Below are 17,316 nucleotides of genomic sequence, written 5' to 3'. Positions count from 1 at the left end.
CTTGGGGAGGAACTATATAACGTAGACTTTCTTTCAGCCCTAGGATTCTTAGAAAAATAGGTATTTCCTTTGATCCAGAGGTCCAAGTGTACACAGTTTTAATTGTGTACAGCGCTGATTTTAAATTATCCTGTAAGTTTGTAAAAATCAAGAAGAGCTAAGAGAATTGAATTTTGAGGAGAAATTTAAAAGATAATATGAAACAATACACTTGATTTTAAAAAACTGGCTTTGAAGTAAAATCTAGTTCCCACGCTATACTTAAATTTTACTAGCTATGTGAGAAAGTTACTTCTTTGAGATCGTAACCTCATTTATAATGTTGGAATAGTAAGCCAACTTCATTGGATTGTAGAGGAGTAAATTAGATGAGTTAATAGTATTTGTAAAGCACTTTCTTCAGTGCCTGTGCGTAGAAGTCATTTCTTGGTGGCAGTTACTGTTCATGGTAATAACTACTTTTTGTTCTTTTTATTCAAAATTATAATTTTGAATATATAGCAGCCACCTTGCTGTTAAAAAAATCTTAATTTTGAGCTCAGGATTTAATGTGGGCTCAGAGATGAACAGGGAATTCCTAGGGGTATTTGGAGTCATGGAGATCATTTAGAAGAGTAGTAATGAAAAACCATCCCTAAAGGTACCTGTCTTTAGGGATGCAGAAGAAACAGAAAAAGCCATCACTAAGGTGAAAAAGAGAACCAGGAGAATAACATCGTGGTGAGATTGCTCACCAGGTCAAATATTTTCTCCAGAAGTTCATTAAAAAATATTTAAACACCTTGTGATGTGAGTTAAGGGAAGGACCCTGAGGAGACCACTGAACTGGGCAGGTGGAATCTTTGAGAGAATAGAAAAACAGCTGTAGACCCAGATTTTCTTGGGCAGAAATGTAAACATATAAAAGTAGTGAAAGTGGAGGCCATGAGTACAAGGTGGATCCTTACGAAAATTTGGTTGCATAGAGGAGAGAGACAACTTGAGGGGGAGGAGAAAGGGTTTGGGTTTGTTTCTTTTGTTTAGGAAAGGTAAAAGTGGGCATGTTTGGAGTCTGAGGGAGAAATTAAACGTACTGTCCAGAGGATACATGGTGGGCAGGTGGTGGTGTGAGGCAGGTAGGAATGGAATCCAGTGCACGGGTGGAGGCTGAGAGGAGCAGCTGTCCTTTGGCAGAAGAGGAAGACAGGGGACATGGGAGGTGTGAGGCAGGAGGGAAAGAGGACATTCCTGTCTGATGACCTCTGTTTAAATGGGGAAACGGATGGTAAATTCACTGACCTTATAACAGACCAGCGGGCCTCAACCCGGGACGATTCTACATTTGGCCGTGTCCAGAGGCATGCTTTTGTTTTTGGTGGCACCAGGCCTTAATTGCTGTGCGTGGTCTTCCTCTGGTTGTGGCGAGCGGGGGCCACTGTCTAGTTGCAGCACGCAGGCTTCTCATTGCAGTGGCTTCTCTCGTTGCAGAGCATGGGCTTGAGGGTGCCTGGGCTTCCGTAGTTGTAGCCCACAGGCTTGGTTGCCCTGAGGCATGTGGAATCTCCCTGGACCAGGGATCTAACCCGTGTGTCCTACACTGGCAGGCGGATTCCTATCCATTGCACCACCAGGGAGGTCCAGGAGACGTTGCTGATGGGGTATGCTCCTAGCATCTAGTGTGTGGAGGAGAGGGACGCTGCTGGCCTGCTGCAATGTACAAGACAGCCTCCCCCATCACAGAATGATCAGGAGTGCTTAGAGTGCTGCCACTGGGAACCTTGCCCTTCATCAGAACGATTCTGCAGCGTGATCTTCAACAAAAGGCAAAACACTTGAACATCAGCTCAATGTATCCCCTCTTAGAAAGTCACAGGGTGTATTAAAGTTGGAAAAATCCTCAGGAGACAATCTAAGCTGTTTGACCAACCTTAAACCCCTGTTACAATGACTTAACCTTCTGAGAAATACATTTAGGAAAAGATCATACTTTAATTTCTTGTCTGGCTAGTACTGTGTGTTCATCCTTAAACATAAAGCTCTTAGCTCACAATCTATCAACAGCTGATAGCTGCTATTATTACTGTTTTCTCCCCACTTTCAAATGTGAAATTCTGGGCCACTTCTGACAAGTGTGTTACAAGTTGAAATTTTGAGGTAAATGTAGGCAATGTGAGCAATCAACACAGAAAATAACGGCTACTTCTCATAGGTCTGTAGAATACACCAATAATTGTGCTTTAAAATCTTACATTGTGTGGTGGTTCCCCAAAGATTTAGACATAGAATTACTACGTGATGTAAGAATTCCACTTCCGTGTATACCCAAAGGATGAAAGCAGGGCCTTGAACAGATATGGACCCCAGTGTTCATAGCTGCTTTATTCACAATAGTCAAAAGGTGGTGACCACCCAAATGTCCATGTACGAGTGAATGGATAAACGGAATGTGTTGTCCACATGTAGTGAAGTGTTATTCAGTGTCATAGCAATTGAATTCTGACACATGCTACAACATAAATGAACCTTGAAGACATCATGCTAAGTGAAATAAGCCAGACACGAAAGGATAAATATTGCATGATTCCACTGATAGGAGGTACTTAGATTAGTCAAATACATAGAGACAGAAAGTAGAATGGTGGTTGCCAGGGGCTGGGGAAGGAGAAATAGAAAGTTGCTCAGTGGGTACAGAGTTTTGGTTCCGAAAATGGAGTTGTTTAGGACGTGAATGGTGGTGATGGTTTCACAACAGTGTGAATGACCTTCATGCCACGCCACTGGACCGTATAACTGAGGAATGGGTAAAATGGTTAAGTTTTATGTTCTGTATAGCCGCAGTGAAACAAACACAAGAAAACCACTCACATTAGAATATTTAACAGTTACCACAAAGCAGTCAAGGGCTTTACTGATGGTTTTATGCTGTGCTTAGTCACTCAGTCGTGTCTGACTCTTTGTGACCCCGTTAACTGTAGCCCACCAGTCTCCTCTCTCCATGGGAATTCTCCAGGCAAGAATACTGGAGTGGATTGCAGTGCTCTCCTCGAGGAGATCTTCCCAACCCAGGGATCGAACCCAGGTCTCCTGCATTGCAGTTGGATTCTTTACCGTCTGAGCCACTAGGGAAGCCCGATGGTTTTTATAGAGCTTCACAAAGGTCATTAGACTGGTTTATTTATTTATTTATTTTTTAGACTGGTTTTAAACTACAGATACTGTTCCAATCAGATGGTTGCTCATAAACAAAAAATAATTGATTTTTTACCAGGGATTAATATAAATTTAACACCCCTTACTAACATGCATGTAATCTTCCCATGTTCATTTACTCGATCTGCTTTTTAAAAATTGTCTGAAAATGTTTACATCAAAAATAATATTGAATACATTTATCCAGGGTAATGGTTTTTCTTAATCTATGATTTTTCCAATAGAGAAGAAATGGGAAAAAGTAGTGAGAATTTGGAGAAGGCAATGGCACCCCACTCCAGTACTCTTGCCTGGAAAATCCCACGGACAGAGGAGCCTGGTGGGCTGCAGTCCATGGGGTCGCTAAGAGTCGGACATGACTGAGTGACTTCACTTTCACTTTTCACTTTCCTGAATTGGAGAAGGAAATGGCAGCCCACTCCAGTGTTCTTGCCTGGAGAATCCCAAGGATGGGGGAGCCCGGTGGGCTGCCGTCTATGGGGTCACACAGAGTCGGACACGACTGAAGTGACTTAGCAGCAGCAGCAGCAGTGAGAATTTTGAAATCGAAATATGTTTACGGATTAAGGGATAAAAGCACATGTACACAACCCAGGAATTATCTTCAGCTAAAACAACAACAACAAAACCCTCAGAGCTTCAGTTCTAGCCTCTGTAATTGCTTTTGGCATAATAGCTATTACCTCAGATAGACTGAAAGTTTAATAACTAGATTGGAGGTTTCCTTTGCAGTAACAAATAGGAAAAACACCACCAAAGAAGTTTTCTCCCACATCTGACCTCCTCCATTTCTTTCTTTTTTTTTAATTTATTGAAGTATATAGTTCATTGACAGTGTTGTGATAATTTCTCGTATACCACAAAGTGATTCAGATACATACACACACGTACATGTATATATATATGTGTATATATATATATATAATACCTTGCATCTGCTAATCCCAAACTCCCAGTGTATCCCTCCCCCATCCTCTATTTCTTAATTTACCAGCATCTTACCACCATGCCTCTTTTTCAGTTTGAGCATTTTGGGTTATTGGGCCACCAAATTTTTTTGGTTATAACATTGAACAGTGCCAAATGATAAAAACAATCTTGTCATTGAAAAGAGTTTATCTTTGAAGGCTTATGTTTGATTTTGTGCACTAGTATAATTATTCCATAGTAAATAAATGTTACGGTGCTTTAGTAAGTCTCTTTAATCCAGGTTTAACATCCAATAAGAGATCATTTTTATTGTTACATTTCCGTTATGTTCTAAATATGTTTATATTCTTAAATGTTGATATTGAAATGTTGAAATTTCTATTGCTTGTTGGCTGTTACTTAATACTTGATGGTTTATGCAGCATCTGTAATCTCTTCTTCCTTGAAATGTAGGTATATTTTAAGCAACATATCCTTGTGAAATATCCAGCATATTTTTTGCCAGGAAGAAAAGGCTATTCCTTGGGGGCACCAAACTTCAAATAGGAGTTAGAGTAGACTAACAATACACATACGATTCACACAATTCTTTCTCTTCTTCCTGCCTCCTTAAGTCACAAGACTCGAAGGAATAACATCCTGATCTTTAATATGAATTACATATATATCTAGGTATATTAAATATTCATGTATTAAATGTAGAATAAAGAAAATAAAATTTACCTATTTTTAGCAAATTTTGCATTGCTTCTTTTTTCACTGTTCCTAAAAGTTAGTAGTTTTTGTTCTTATTGAGGAGCAGAATTACAGAGATAAACCAAAGAATTCTCCCCCACTCCTTTAAAAATTCCTTCTTTATTTCTATCCCCCCAAAATACTTTTTTTTGGATACTGATTTATACTTCATAGGCAACCCATGCATCTTTAAAATTTTTGAAGTGTATATAACTTTTACTGTCACGGAATATGATCCATGAAATATTTTAAGTGAAAAAGGCAAGGTGAATAGTTTGTATCATATTCCATTTTCATTTAAGAGAATCACCATATATTTGATCATGCAAAGAAAAAGGTTTGGAATGGTGTACAGTTGTCATCCTAGAGAATTGAGATGGTACTCATTGATAATATTCGATGACTACTGCCTCAGGTAGGAGTCCCCAGAAGCAGAACTTTGGATGAGGTTTCACGGGACAATGACTTCCCTAGAAATAGTTTCAGGGAAACCTGGTAGAGAGTGAGGAAAAGGAAGCTGAGGGTACTAAGCAAGTGTAAAGCAAAGCCCCAAGGAGGACAACTTTGGCTTAAGTCTTTCCGGGGAGTTCTGGAGCTTATACCTAAATGCTGCCACTATCAGGGCAAAGAAAGAAAGCAGAGACTTTATACTTCTGTCCCCATCCGTCATTGCGGAAGGACCCGTTCTGATGGGGAGAAGTGGATAAACGTGCGGGCAGCCTGAGAGTAGCCCTCCTACGAGACCTGCAGGTGCTGGCTGTTGGGAATGAGAGCACCAGGTTAGGGGAGATGTAAATAGAGGAATGAAAGCAGGTGAGCTGTCACTCAAGTTACAGAAGTTTAAACAAGCTAGAGAGTTCTTGCTGATACAGTAATCCTGCGTAAACAGTCCAGGGCTAGTGTGGTAGTGCCACAGGGTTCCAGACTCCTTTTGCTTTGTTGCCCTAGCATCACTGGGTTATTGCCTGCATCTGCATGGTCCAAGATGCTGAACATTTTGTCCATATTCCTGTTCACAAAAAGGAGAAAGATCAGAGGTAGAGGGCACATTACTTCCTCTAAGGACAAGTTCTGGAGGTTATACACATCACTTCAGCTCAAATCAGATTGGCCATAACTTGATTGTGTGTGTGTGTGTGTTAGTCACTCAGTTGTGCCCAACTCTTTGCAACGCCATGGACTGCAATCCACCAGGTTCCTCTGTCCATGAGATTTTCCAGGCAAGGATACTGGAGTGGGTTGCCATTTAACTGGATACCCAGAATAGTAGTTTTTACAGTTGACCTTATGCTCTGTTGAAAATAGAGGAGTCTTATTATGCAGCCTTTTCTGTAGGAGGAGAGAATGCATTTTATAGGCCTATTACAAGGATGTTCATTTCTACTTCATAGGGATGTGGTTTTTTGACTTGTTCTTTTTTTTTTTTAGTTTCAGCAGCAAGCATCTGTTTTTTCTTGTAACTATCACAGGTAGAATTTGAGACAGAGTGTAATCTATGGGATGTTAAGGAGTGTCCAGATGTTCAGCACCTGTGGAAGAAATAGGAAAGAGTTAGGATTTGGCAAGTAGAGAAGCTGAACTGTGATGTAGTCCTAAACCACATGTAGGCTGCCTCCACAGGGAGCTGTGGAGCTAGAGTGGCCTTTTGGAACTGTTCTGCGTTGGGCTGTCTCTTTGGTTGACATATTTCACTTAGCATGATGCTTTCGATGTCCATTCATGTTGTCACCAATGGCAAAATCCTTTCTTTTTTCTTATAGTTGAATAATGATCAGTTGTGTGTATACACACACCACAGTTCTTTATCCACCCATCCATCGGCAGGTGCTTAGGTTGCTTTCATGTCTAGACCATCGTAGAAAATGCTGCAGTGAACACAGGGGTGCGTACATCTTTTTGAGTTGGTATTTTTGTTTCTTTTGGATGAATACTCAGATATGGAATTGCTAGATAATATGGTAGTTCTATTTTTTAGTTTTTTGGGAACATCTGTACTGTTTTTCATAGTAGCTGCACTTATTTACATTCCCACGAGCAGTACACAAGGCTCCCCATTTCTCCATATCTTCATCAGTACTTGTTATTTCTTGTCTTTTTGATAGTCATTTTAACAGATGATAAGTGATATCTCATTGTGGTTTTGATTTGTACTTCCCTGATGAGGGCTGCTGCTGCTGCTGCTGCCAAGTCGCTTCAGTCGTGTCTGACTCTGTGTGACCCCATAGACGGCAGCCCACCAGGCTTCGCCGTCCCTGGGATTCTCCAGGCAAGGATACTGGAGTGGGCTGCCATTTCCTTCTCCCCCTGATCAGGACATCTTTTCATATACTTATTAGCCATGGCCTTCCTTGGAAAGAATGTTCAGATTTTCTGCCCATTTTATAATCACTTCTTTTTTTTTTTTTTTTTTTTTGCTATTGAGTTGTATGAGTTCTCTCTAATTTTGGATACTAGCCCCTTAGCAGATATATGGTTTGCAGATATTTTCTCCCATTTGCCTTTTCGTTTTCTTAATGGTTTCCTTTGCCGTGCAGAAGCTTTTCTGCTTGATATAGTCCCACTTGTTTAATTTTGTTTTTGTTGCTTTTGTTTTTCATGTCAGATTCAAATAATCATCACCAAGACCTATGTCAAGGAGTTACTGCCTATGTTATCTTCTAGGAATTTTATGGTTTCAGGTCTTATGTTCAAGTCTAATCCATTTTGAGTTGATTTTTGTGTATGGTGTAAGGTAGTGGTCAAGTTTCATTCTTTCGCATATGGCTGTTGAATTTTCTCAACACGATATGTTAAAGAGACTGTTCTTTTCCCATTATTCACTCTTGGCTGCTTTGTCATAAGGGGTGTGTGTGTGTGTGTGTGTGTGTGTGTGTGTGTGTGTGTGTGTGTGTGTGTGTGTGTGTGTGTGTGTGTGTGTGTGTGTGTGTGTGTGTGTGTGTGTGTGTGTGTGTGTGTGTGTGTGTGTGTGTGTGTGTGTGTGTGTGTGTGTGTGTGTGTGTGTGTGTGTGTGTGTGTGTGTGTGTGTGTGTGTCTGTGTGTGTGTGTGTGTCTGTGTGTGTGTGTCTGTGTGTGTGTGTCTGTGTCTGTGTCTGTGTGTGTGTGTGTGTGTCTGTGTGTGTGTGTGTCTGTGTGTGTGTGTCTGTGTGTGCCATATGTGTGTGGGTTTATTTCTGGGCTCTCTGTTCTTTTGACATATGTGTCTGTTTTTATGCCAAATTCCATACTGTTTTAATTACTATAGATTTTTAATGTAGTTGGAAACTAGAAGTGCATGATGCTCCAGATTTGTTCTTCTCTCTTTAGATTGCTTTGGCTGAGAATTTTTAAGTTGGGAGGTAATGATAACAGTTTTGCAGTTTAGAAGGCGTGATTGGTGATGCTGCAGAAAGAGAACAGTTGCTGGGCTGATGTCCTTAAACAATAATAGGGATATGAGAGCTAACACATAAATAGAGATGAGTGCAGTTCAGTCAAGGTAATAGAAGGGAAGACTGAGAAATGTGTATGGTTACAGGTGCAAGTAGGTTGGTGCAGATGTGTTTGAAAGTCTGTGGAACCATACTTTCCTGATTGCCTCTTTTTTCGGTGAAATATAGAACATTTGCCATCAGCTGCAAAGTGAGGATGGGGATGTGCTGTTGGATGTTGAGGAGCAAGGAGAAGGTGTGGCATAATGCTGTCGAGAAGTAAATGGTGAGTGGACTCGGGAAATCTAGTGGAGTGCCCGGTTTGAGGTCATAAATTGAAAATGAGACCAGTCAGCTTGATTGTCTGTTTTTCTTCAGTCATAGTTAGCTGACCAGATGCAAGCTCAGAGTAGGTGTTTAATCAAGTAATAAAATGGGAATTGTTCATTTTGAAAGCTGTTTTCAGGAGATTAGTGACCTGCATGGTATTTAGAATGTCAGCTTTTTAATTATACCCATTTTTGGAAGGCTAAACTTAGTGACAGGTCATTTTATAAAGGAAAAAGGCACGGCATTGTTCCAAAAAGTTTTCTTGGTTGAGAATTACAGGTTCTGATTCCAGCCAGCTTATGCAGAAAAGGAATTTATTGGAAGATTGTCAAGTACTTCATAGCATTTGATGAAAAGACTGGAGGATCTAGTTCAGAAAACAGGCAGGAACAAGAGACTTTGTCAAAATGCCTGGAATTACTGCCAAAGTCATACCACCTGAAGAGAGCTGTATGCTTAGTGATACTGTAACAATCTGAGTGTGTGCCCCTAAAATACATACATTCAAATCCTAACCCCCAAAGGTGGTATTAGTAGGTGGCACCTTTGGGAGGTGCCTCTGTCGTGAGAGTGGGACCTCACGGGTTAGTGCCTTGTAAAAGGGGCAGCAGAGAGATCCCTTAGCGCCTTTCCAAGTGTGAGGATGCTGCAGGAAGTGTGCACCCAGGAGAGTCCTCAACCAGCCATGCTGGCACCCTTGTCTCAGACCTCCAGCCCCGTGAGAAATAGATGTCTGCTGTTTATAAACCATCCAGTCTGATATTTTCTGGTAGGAGTCCAGGCGGACTAAGACGGGCGCTCCTGCCACCCTTCTGAACCCTGCCTGTGCACCTGTTGCAGGAATGACTTCTGAGCTTAGTGATTTCTGGGTCTGGCTCTATCTCAGGGAACTTTAAATGATTACTCTGGCTCTTTGATCAAGAAGGCAGTAAGGAGTTCAGTAGTAGAAGTGGGGAGAACCAGTTGTGAGACTGCAGTATAAATGATATTGATTTAGATTAGGATAGTGACAACAGAGAGAAAAAGAAATGGACAGATTCATGACGTAGCCCACTTGGTTGCTATTGAAATTCTTTTTTGGGGAAAAATTCTTCCTTTTCGTCCTTTTTCCTCCCCTTTTCTCCTCCTCTTTTCCTACTTCTCTTCCTTCTTTTTCTTCTAAGTTCCAGACCTTTCTAGAGGCTTTGATGCAGTCTTATCTTGCACAGAGTAGTATAACAAATCTAGTAGGTATTTCATAAAATCCTTAATTCATTAAGAAAAATCTTCTAAGCTCCACTACGCACACTGAGTTGCTAAAGGAGGTTGCTAGCTGTAGTCATTCTAGAAGTGAGTTCACGTCTGGACACTTAGAAATGATTCCTTTCTTCCAGGCCGCTACACAATTGCTGACGAGCTCACCAACCTTTTTTCTAGGTGTGGTGAATTGACATCACCTAATGAAACTCCAGTACTTTGGCCACCTCATGCGAAGAGTTGACTCATTGGAAAAGACTCTGATGCTGGGAGGGACTGGGGGCAGGAGGAGAAGGGGACGACCGAGGATGAGATGGCTGGATGGCATCACTGACTCGATGGACGTGAGTCTGAGTGAACTCTGGGAATTGGTGATAGACAGGGAGGCCTGGCGTGCTGTGATTCATGGGGTCGGACACGACTGAGCGACTGAACTGAACTGAACTGAATCTCACTTTCTCACTTTCTAAACTTTTTTCCCCAGGACTCATTAGTCCCCTTCTTTGTTCTCTTATATAGCGGTTATTGAAATAGGCCAAATGCATACCCATTATTTAAAAATGTAATGAGAAAGAAAATGGTATCTTTTAAAAAAAATCCTCCTAAGACAGTGATTTTTAAATGGAACTAATCATCAGAAATGGCTCAAACAATTAAAAAAAAAAAAAGGAAATCCCAGCTGTTTTTAATCATGATATCTGGAAGTAGGTCCCAGAAATCTTTATTTTTTAAAAAATAAATATTCTGGGATAATCAGAGGTTAAAGCGTCTGCCTGGAATGCAGGAGACCTGGGTTCAATCCCTGGGTCAGGAAGATCCCCTGGAGAAGGAAATGGCAACCCACTCCAGTACTCTTGCCTGGAGAAGCCCATGGAGGGAGGACCTGGTAGGCTACAGTCCATGGGGTTGCAAAGAGTCGGACACGACTGAGCGACTTCACTTTCACTTTAGGAACTGTAGCTTTATGTTATTCAGATGAGCTATTTCTTTTCAAGGACAAAGTTTGTCTGTCTTAATATAAGATTTCCATTATAGATTACTATTTGAATTTCTCAGCTTGATTTTAAAATAAGGCTTTGAGATTAGTTTCATAAGATTAGGCTTCCCAGGTGGCTCAGTGGTAAAGAATCCAGATAGTTGTTTTTTTTTTTTTTGAGGGGAGTGATAGAGGTGGATTCCATTCATTTTTCTTTCACCCTGTATTGCTGTTGTTCAGTTGCTAAGTTATATCCGACCCCATGGACTGCAGCCCACCAGGCTCTTCTCTCCTCCGCTGTCTCCCAGAATTTGCTCAGATTCATGCCCATTGAGTCAGTGATATTATCTAACCATCTCATTCTCCGATGCCCCCTTCTGCTTTTGCCTTATGCTGAAGCCCCAATACTTTGACCTTCTGATAGGAAGAACCAACTCATTGGAAAAGACCCTGCTGCTGGGAGGGATTTACCCTGTTACTGTTTTGTAATCATACTGTTCTTCTTTCATCTCCCTAAGTATAAGAAACTTGTTCTCTGTATTACAAGAATATAGCCTTCTAAGCTTCAGCTTTGAGGAAGTTTTTATAAAGCTAGATCACTGCTTCTCAGACTTAATGTGTGTATACATCACTTGGGGAGCTTTTAAAAATGCAGATTCTGATTTAGTAGGTCTGAGAGGCAGCCTGGGATTCTGCATTTCTGATGAGCTGTGCTGTGATGCTGATGTTTCTGGTCTGCAGATCTCATTGAGACGGGAGATGATAGTTGTATTATTCTTTAAGCTTTCATCTTTGTGTGAGTTAGTCTCCCTTGGGGCATGTTTGGGAACTGTTTAGTTTGACCAAAGATTGGGAAGTCAATTTTAAGAAGGTTGGGAAGTCAATTTTAAGAAGATTGGATTATGTAACCTTTTAATGCTTTTTTCCCCATATTCTTGAAGGTTTTAGTACTATATATAGCCTGAGGCTTTTAGTTTCAGGCTTTGGAGCTAAATAAAAGAAGTGTCAAAAGTAGTATAATGTTTATTGAATCACTAAATGTGCAGCAGCAAACTGGTTTATCTGCTTGAGGTAGTCTGAACTACCAGTGTTCAGAGTAAGAGAGCAATGAGGCAATGTTGGAAATTATTTTTAGATATGCAGGCTATATCTAAGGATTGGGGAATTTGTGTTTTGCAGAACGGAGAATGCTTCGGCTGTTACATGGTAGGTTAGAGCAATGGTTCTTAGGGGTGATTTTACCTTCCAGAGCACATTTGGTAATGCCCACAGGTGTTTGCGGCTCAGACGGTAAAGTGTCTGTCTACAATGTGGGAGACCTGGGTTCGATCCCTGGGAAGATTCCCTGGAGAAGGAAATGGCAACCCACTCCAGTACTCTTGCCTAGAAAATCCCATGGATGGAGGAGCCTGGTGCAGGATACTCCGTCCATGGGGTCGCAAAGAGTCAGACATGACTGAGCAACTTCACTTCACTTCACTTCACTTCACAGGTGTTTGCAGTTGTCACGACAGGAAGGGTGTAGTGGTGCTACTGTATCTAGTGGGTACAGGCCAGGAATGCAGCTAAACACTCGAGAGTGCACAAGAAAGCCACCCACAACAAGGAATCATTTGGCCCCAGATGTTCGTAGTGCCAAGGTTGAGAAACCTATGTTAGAGAATCTTCACAAGTACTTGATTAATGTTTACATTAAAAGTAATACAGAAAATACAAATAGAAAATAATGATCCATACACCAAATTTAACCAGTGTTAACATATTTGTTGTCACATTTGACTTTAGGCTTTCGATTTAAGCGATATCACTCCATTATTTTGGGGGAAGTAATGCATAATTATTACTTTGAGTTCAAACAGTGTAGAAAATTCAAGGTTGAAAGTGACGAAGCTGTCCCAGATCTCACCATGCAGGAATCATTGACACGAGGTGAACATTAGCCCAGATAGCTTTCCATGCTTTCTAGAAAGAAGAAGAGACGTACTTTTATAAAATTAAGGCCATACTGTGTATGAACTAAATGGTTTTTTTTGAAAAATTTTAAATCTAGAGAAAATTTTAAATGGAATAGAGTAATTAACTCCAGTATACTTATCACTTAGCTTCAATAATGATGAATTCATAGCCAGTCTTACTTCATCTGTATCCACACCCACTTCCCTGACCCTGAATATTTTGAAGCGCATCCCAGACATCACATCATTTCATCTATAAATGTTTCAATACCTGTCTCTAAAACATGAGAACTCTTTTTTTTTTTTGAGACATTAGACATTATCAGGCACGCTTAATTTCCCTGATTCATTTTCTCTCCTTCTCCTTCTCTCTCTCTCTTGAATTATGTTTTCTTCCAAATTGGGTTTTTTTTTTGTTTCTAATGAGATCTCATGTAATGGAAGAGCGGTAATTGTGCAAAGAAAGAAGTGGGTGCTGCGTAGGCCAAAACATAAGCTATCTGCCACAAACATTTTTTTGTGGATTTTGTTTTTCCTTTGAAGAATGTCTTAAACTCTTTGGCAATGCCATGTAAAATAATGAAATACTGTATTTCTCTCTTTTGCTGTGTTTATTTTTCAAGTCGTCTTTTCATCTTTTTCAGTATTTCTCTGAGATTGCTTCCCGCCTTGGTGTGTTTGCTATAGCGGTGGCCTCTGGGGACGAGTGGAGGAAGCTACCTGCAGGGATCATTTAACTGGTGGTTAGCTTCTTGAGGGCTAGGAGCAAGTCTTACCTTACAGCTTACCTTACCTAACAAGCAAGGTAACCTTTCTGCTTGTTGCCGTTATCATGTCCTCGGTATTTGTTGGATGCTTGTTATTCATCTTGAGGGTTGTGCCGATATTGATTGGTATATTACCATTGAAACCATTTACAATGAAAAACTAAGTATGCTCATTTAGCTTCAGCATATGTGCATGTTGACTATCGGTGACTCTAATTCAGTTGTTAACCTTTGGTATCTGAGTCTGTGGGCGGCCTCCATGCAAAGAGGTGAAGCAGGGTGGTAGCTCAGTAGTAAAGAATCACTTGCCAGTGCAGGAAATGCAGGTTTGATCCCTGAGTGGGAAGATCCTCAGGAGAAGGAAGTGGCAACCCACTCCAGTGTTCTTGCCTGAGACACCCCATGGACAGAAGAGTGTGGAGGTCTATAGCCTGTGGGGTCGCAAAAGAGCTGGACATGACGTAGCAGCTAAACAATAATGTACCTGTTGACTGTAGGTGACTCTAATTCAGATACCTTTGATATCTGCGTCTGTGGGTGACCCCCACGTAAAGAGGCAAAGCAAGGAGCTCTGCTTCCTCCAGCCACAGTCTCTGGTTTAACGCTTAACTCATGGCATCACCATATGTCCTGGTTTGCCTGATGCAGTCTAAGTTTTTGCAGTCTTGATGTCGTCCCTTTTCATTCACCAGATTGTCCCAGTTTAGATGGTAAATTAAATGGTCATCCTTCGATAAAGGCATTTAATGTGTGCCTGGCTAGCCTTTCTTCTTGGGCTTCCCTGGTGGCTCAGTGAGTAAAGCGTCTGCCTACAGTGTGGGAGACCCGGGTTCGACCCCTGGGTCGGGAAGATCCCCTGGAGAAGGAAATGGCAACCCACTCCAGTACTCTTGTCTGGAAAATCCCATGGACTGAGAAGCCTGGTAGGCTACAGTCCATGGGGTCGCAAAGAGTCAGATACGACTGAGCGACTTTCCCTTGGCTCTCTTTGGAACACTTTATTTACATGCATTCTCATTTAATCCTCATGAAATCCTGAAGAGGTGGATCCTTTTTCATCCACATTATACATATGGAGAAGTTGGGGCATAAAGAGGTTGAGTAACTCGCCTAATGTCATGCAGCTCTATTTGCGTACTTAGTGACAGAGCCAGGATCTAAGCACAGGCAGTTCAGCACCAGTGTCCTTAACCGCTCTGCTATGTTGCCTCTGTGCTGGACCCAAATATATCTTTGTAGAACACATGCTGATGTATTAGAAGTCAGTCTCCTGTTAATCTGCATATCTTTACATCAGAAGTCTGGTGAAGCATTAGGGAATTTGAGGGATCTCCTTGTCTTCACAATATACTTGTACCACTACAACAATCTGATTATAAACTTTTTCTCAGATGAGTGAGCATTTACCTTCATTCTCTGGGTGCCACCTGTTTGGCATTCCTAGATGCTCACGGGATGAGCAACTCCAGCTCTTGCAGATTCTTAAGTCTCTGCAGCAGTCACCTTTTTCTTTCTTTCTTCTGGTCATCTTGGGTATCTTAAATTTACACACACACACACACACACACACACACACACACACCCCACCACCCCCACCACCACCACCCCTCCACACACCACCACCACCACCACCACCCCTCCACCCTCCAGCACCCAGAACAGGGCCTGACATACAGCACACACCTACCTTTGATCAGTTCATTTTCTGGAGTTGTGTGGGAACAATATTCAAAGCCCTTGCACAGGGTGCTTTGAGGAAAGAGATTTCAGACAGTGACTGCTTTCAAGTCCCTTACAATTTAGTGAGTGTAGATGAATAACTGGTATCTGGCAGCTGAGCTATAATATGAGAGTAATTTAGAGTTCAAAGAAAAAAAGTTTCTGACAGTGTTGATCAGGAACATTTTGAGAAGATGGAGACACATAAGTCAGTCTAATGACTTCTAAATTGGCTAAAAAAAAAAAAATTGCTGCATCCAGACCTGAAATTTGGCAAGAGTAGAGGGCTGTAGAAGAATAAGATTTGATCAGCCCAAATGAGAGGACTCAGATCAGTTTGACACTTGATCCTCTCATGGAAACCCTCAGTCAGCAATGTTGCTCTGTTTTTGTGACATCACTATCATCATCATGGCACATGGACCCTCCAGGTGGGTTGGAAGCAGTGAGAACAGAGGGAGTGCCTAAGCAGCAAAGATTTTGATTTTTTTAAATATGGAAGCCTGATGTTATTTGATTTTTTAAAAAAAACCTTTAGCGTTTACTGTCTATTCATATATACAGGATTTTTTTCTCTAATACCAGTGTCTATTTTTATTTTAATATAATTGTATTTGCTTTTTTTTTTTTACTTGATGTCTTAATAAGAAAAAGTATTTCCATTTGAACAGAATTTCTCACAGTGGTGAGATAGGGCAATATTTGTTATCCTTACCTTACAAGTGAGTAATCTGAAGTTAGGTTAAACTGCCAGCTGAATGACTTGGGGAAAATGGCACAATTGAGACTTGGGTCTTCAGAGTCCAGATCCAGTATATATCACCCAGCCTCATGTTAACTTACTAGATTAAAATTTTTATCAAAATGAAGAAGAACAATGAAAGTTGTGATTATCTCACATTATAGCTCTTTGTTAATGAATATCATTATAGAACCTAGTTTAACATAATTAGTCTATTTCCATTTTTCAGTTGACAGGCATATTAACACCACTTTGATGATTGTAGATCCAATAAATTGTTCTAAATGAAAGTCCTATAGGAGGAGGGAGCTCCAAGGGGTTTCCTTGGAACCTATGTGCAGATTAGAAAAGGGCAGTCTTGGGAATTGCCTGGTGGTCCAGCGGTTAGGACTTGGGAGCTTTCACTGCTGGGACCCGGGTTTGATGCCTGGTTAGGAAACTAAGATGCCACAAGCCATGTGGCATGGACAAAAAGAAAGAAAAAGTCAATCTCTCTTTAATACGCTGTCTCGGTTTGTCATTAGTCTGGAAGAAGGGCCTGAGAAATTTGGTACCTGGGCATTTCTCTTACAGTTGTCTTTCTGGGTAGATTGGTCAGTCAGAAAAATGCATCCCTGTACCTGCAGTGGGCGGGTTTGGCGCCCACCAGATACTGGCCTTGGGAAACAAGTATCTGGATTCCAGTCTCTGCTCTGCTGCTTTTATGTAGTGCTTGAAAAGCAGCAGCCATGAATCCTATTTACATTTATTTATGAGGAGCTGGGGCTTCCCTGGTAAAGAACCTGCCTGCAATTAGCCCCCCATCACACTCTCTGTTGTGTTTTCTTCATAGTTCTCCTTAGCCACTTGTTGCTAGTTGTTCTTTCTAGATGGCTGCCTGAGCGACTTTTATCAGTGATGTCTCCGCTTTTAATACACTGTCTAAGCTTGTCATAGCTTTTCTTCCAAGGAGCTAGCGTCTTTTAATATCACGGCTGCCGTCACTGTCCACAGTGATTTTGGAGCCCAAGAAAATAAAATGTTACTGCTTCTACTTTTTCCCTTTTCAAAAGTCTAGGAATTTCACTCATTCTTTGATGTGATGATCAGATAACCAAAGTCATAACTCATTAAAGTTATAACATTTATTATATATATATATCTCCAGTTATTGCTGAAAGAAACAATAACTTCCTCTTTTGTTGAAAAGTTTATTATTTTCTTTCCTCTGCTTCCAGCTTATCGCGGGTAAAAAATGCAATTTAGGAAAGCAAAATTGTTACAGTATAAATCACCAGTATCTTTTGATGTTTTTTAAAAAGTCTTCATATTACAATACAGATCAGGTAGC

At 41.0% G+C, this 17,316-nt stretch overlaps 1 protein-coding gene across 3 annotated transcripts in view; it reads left to right on the top strand.

The window, feature by feature from the left end:
- SCAI (suppressor of cancer cell invasion) overlaps nucleotides 1–17,316 on the top strand; it is a 108,785-nt gene that overhangs the window by 30,519 nt on the left and 60,950 nt on the right. The window contains exon 1 of one of the 3 annotated variants that reach the window (XM_018055763.1): nucleotides 13,465–13,563. The exons of the other annotated variants lie outside the window; for them this stretch is intronic. The gene's annotated coding sequence lies outside the window, so the exon portion shown is untranslated. Of the gene's footprint in view, nucleotides 1–13,464; nucleotides 13,564–17,316 lie in introns of those variants that run through there. 3 annotated transcript variants of the gene reach the window in all.

The sequence above is a fragment of the Capra hircus genome, chromosome 11 (genome assembly GCF_001704415.2).
Source record: "Capra hircus breed San Clemente chromosome 11, ASM170441v1, whole genome shotgun sequence".
Taxonomy (NCBI): Eukaryota; Metazoa; Chordata; class Mammalia; order Artiodactyla; family Bovidae; genus Capra; species Capra hircus.
The sequence above is the reverse complement of the archived record's forward strand: the minus strand, read 5'-3'. Positions and strand labels throughout refer to the sequence as shown.